Source organism: Spinacia oleracea, chromosome 3, assembly GCF_020520425.1.
Source record: "Spinacia oleracea cultivar Varoflay chromosome 3, BTI_SOV_V1, whole genome shotgun sequence".
Taxonomy (NCBI): Eukaryota; Viridiplantae; Streptophyta; class Magnoliopsida; order Caryophyllales; family Amaranthaceae; genus Spinacia; species Spinacia oleracea.
In genome coordinates this window covers 66,667,204-66,671,159 of record NC_079489.1, presented here as the reverse complement: position 1 = coordinate 66,671,159, position 3,956 = coordinate 66,667,204, and the positions used below count along the sequence as shown (strand labels likewise).

Here is a 3,956-nt window from a genome sequence, read left to right as displayed (position 1 = left end):
CTAGTATCTCAATATCGAACCCTAATTAGAAATTTGACATGCTTTTAATTCAATTATGTTATGTGGAGATTCTAGACAACCGTCATTTGTGTTCCAGAGATGTTCTTATGGTTAACAAACTTATGTAAGTATTTGCATTTTGCAGATGTCTAAGATGTGCAACGAAGCAGCATACGGGGGTAAGTGCAAGCTTTCCGGCTTTGTACAGTTTATTATTACACTAGCTGTTGGTGCCTTCTGTAAACTTGGATACTTTGTTAATTAAGTTTGTACTCGACACATGACAGCTGCTGTAGCTGGTTATTTATTCTGTTATTGAGTATGGAGCAAATAGAGTTCGTGGAACCAATGATTGGTTAATTTCTGAGCTGATAATATAATTTACCTATTTTATGAAGACAATGCTATATAATGTAAGCTATGTGGCATTATATTCTTCCTATAATAACTTGCATTACCTAGTGCCATAAGGCCCATAATATGAATCTAGGGTAGATCTCAACTGATTGTGTACAAAAATTTGCAGGAAAGGAGCCGATCGTTCGTAACTTTAGTGAATGTTCCCCAGAGGCAGATATTCTCACAAGTCTATAAGAGAGGTAGAGCTGGTACACCAAAGAAGCTAGCAGTTCCTAACTCTTCAATGAAACAGGCATCCAGAAGTGGTAATCCTCTTATTTAATGAACTTCTGCCTTGATGTTGCTCAAGAATTCTTTCTGTTTAAACTTTCAATTATTGGTATAATTTTTTCATGGATGAATGTTTAATATGGTATCTGGTAGAACTATCACTATCAACCTTGATTATGTTATTAGTGAAAAAATAGTTCTCTAGATCAAGAAAAAGAAGAAATGGTAACGAACAAGAGTCCTAACCGTTTAGCAAGCTGGTATGCTTTGAAATTTCGCATCAAAGGATCTTGGTAATATCTTCAAACCAATGCACCTTGCTTTATTTGAATGTAATAAACAAGACAAAGTGGACCATGTTACTAGAAAACGGACATTGAATCACAGAAATCATGTAACAACTCAACTTTGTTAATTACTACTTCCAAGTTTTAATAATTCGGGAACAAGACCATACCAAAATTATTCTTTTATAATCTGCTTCTCACCTTTTAAAATCTTTTAGTTAGTGGGTTTGTAAATGAATTACATACAGTGTAGACGTATAGTAGTGTATTTTTATGGAGATACAATGATAGACTACTCATCCTCTGTTTCCTTTGCTTGTTGGGTGCGGGTCAACGAAAACCTGGGAATACCGTTGATCATATACAACTGAATTCTTTCTAAAGTGACTGCTAATGTTAATGGAGAGAGTCATATTACAATATATGAGGTCCTTGGGAAAACCACCACCATTTTTAATAAATATTTTTCATCAATTAATAAGTCCACTTTAGTATACAATGCATCTTTATATGTATTTTATTTATAGTTAATAACTGTTGTTATCTGTATTATGTTCGCCTTGTTCGGACTGCCAACTATTTAAGCCAACCATATGTATTCCTCTTGGGTTTGAAAACTTCATTTTTGCCTAAAAATGACCTAGAACGACCCAATTAGCCTTAAATGTGAAATAATAGATTGTAAAGAGCCTTAGAAAGTTGTAAATATGCATGGATTCGAGCACATGTATAATTAGTTTATTATTTACCTAAGAAGCAAGTTTTTCAAAATTATAACATACAATGTGATAGAAATTTTACTTGTGTTATTTATTTTAATGCATTTAGTGTGCTCAACAACCGGGATCACTAGATTGTGGCTACTACGTCATGCGTTTTATGTACGACATAATAATGAATCATGGTAATAGTCAAGATCTTACTAAGGTATGTTCTCATAAACTACGTACTTTATATAATAAATTGAAGTACACAAAACTATTATATTGATCGAACGTTGATAAATTGAATTATTTACACTTTTTTAGGATTTTTCAAGAACATTGCCTTATTCACCGGAGGAGATTAATGAGGTGAAAGATTTTTGGGCAGATTACTTCATGAACAATGTCGAATTTTTAGCTTAATTTGTAATATGAACTCGATCTCTAGCTAGCTACGTACCTTTTGTAATAATTTTATGTTTGTTGTAACATGTTGGTTGATCTATGACGAATTTAATTGCCTTTTATTGGGAACGTTAATTACGTTGTAAACTTTTGTGACAGGTATTATTTATAAATGTATTCCCGGTATTGGGAATGAAGCGTCTAATTTCAAAGACGATCATGTCGGAATTTCCAACTAAAATATTAAAAAACAAATTATTTTTTTTAAAAAAAATAAGTCATTTGCCACGCACGTTAGCTTAATGTGCGAGGCAAATGACTTAATTTTTTGGCGCTAAAATTGTCATTTGCGTCGCACATTAAACTATTGTGCGTGGCAAAAGACTTTTTTTTTTGGCGCCTGAAAGTCATTTGCGTCGCACATTAAGCTAATGTGCGTGGCAAATGACTTTTTTTTTGGCGCCCGAAAGTCATTTGCGTCGCACATTTAGCTAATGTGCGTGGCTAATGACTTTTCAACATGGTGCCTGAAAAGTCATTTGCCACGCACATTTGCTTAATGTGCGACGCAAATAAGGGTCATTTGCGTCGCACAAATGTGCGACGCAAATGACTTTTAGTCATTTGCGTCGAGAGCTTTTGCCACGCACGATGTGTGACGCAAATGTGCTTAAAAGTGCGATGCAAATGACCCTTTTTCCACTAGTGATAGGTTTTGGCACCTTCGTCAACCAGTTTCGGTGCTTCCCTTTGGTGAAGACTTCATCTTTCAGTGCGGTAATGAAGATGATGCAGTGTTCCTGGACATCCGTGGATGGGTTCATTTCAAAGGAAGCTTGATGGTTATTCAACGAGCGAAAGGTGAGGCAGTGTTGAAGGACCTTAATTTACATTTGGATGAGCTCTGGGTTAAGGTGGATGGCTTGCCCCTGCAGTTCTCCACTCACGAAGTAGCTGCAAGTATCCTCAGTCACGTCGGTGACGTAACGATGGTGGAGGATGCGACGCCTGGTATGGTGTTTGTTCCATGCCCTAGAGTTAGAATAATTGGTTAATTTGCTAGTCCCCCTGGTCCCAGGTTGTTTTTTTCCTACTTCTGATAATGGAGTGACGTGGATTTAATTCAAGTACGAGGGAATATTCAGATTTTGCAAAAAGTGTGGTTTTGTCGGGCATGGTCTAACCACGTGTCGTATGCCTCCACGTGTTGGAAGAACGTTGTTGGAACGCCGCTTTCGTAAATTTGAGGAACGTCGTTTTCATGTTCTTTATGGGCCAACTGATGTCCCTCTTTATTCTTATTCAATAGGCTTTACATGCACAAGATGTACAATAATTTTTTTGTACATCGGGAATTTAGGATAAGTTTTACCCGATTTTTTTGTGACTTTTAAATATTTTGATTAATTTTTATATTATAAAAATAAAGTTGATATATAAATATTTTAAAGGGTTAAATGATTAATTTTATAATTATTTGTGATTTTGAAGAAATAATGTTTATTAAAAAAATTGTTATCACTAAAGAAAAGATAACTTTTAGGTAACTTTTTAACATTTTTAGTTAACTTTTATTCTAGTGTACTTCCTCCATTTCTTTTTACTTGCAACACTTTTCTAAAACGGAAACATCACAATACTTGCAACACACTATAAATGGTAAACTATTGGGGAGTACTACATTCAAGTAGTATTTTAAATAAATACAAAATAACTAAATATTACTTAAATATTATTTTTCCTAAATTATCCGTTTTCTAATTTATTTATTTTTCCATCTAAAACTCATATAATCTCTCTAATATTCAATGGACAACAATGGTAAACTACACAACAATGATTATTTTAATGTATGTAATATTTGCAAGTCAGATTTTTCTTTAATCAAATTTAAACAAATAAAGAAAAACCGAGATGAATTTTCCACTAA

At 34.0% G+C, this 3,956-nt stretch overlaps 1 long non-coding RNA gene across 1 annotated transcript; it reads left to right on the top strand.

Moving 5' to 3' along the window:
- The first annotated feature begins 576 nt into the window (after nt 1–576).
- On the top strand, nt 577–2,161 carry LOC130469087 (uncharacterized). The gene is made up of 3 exons (XR_008929462.1): nt 577–665; nt 1,746–1,844; nt 1,946–2,161. It is a non-coding gene; the product is annotated as an uncharacterized lncRNA (long non-coding RNA).
- Nucleotides 2,162–3,956: the final 1,795 nt, after the last annotated feature.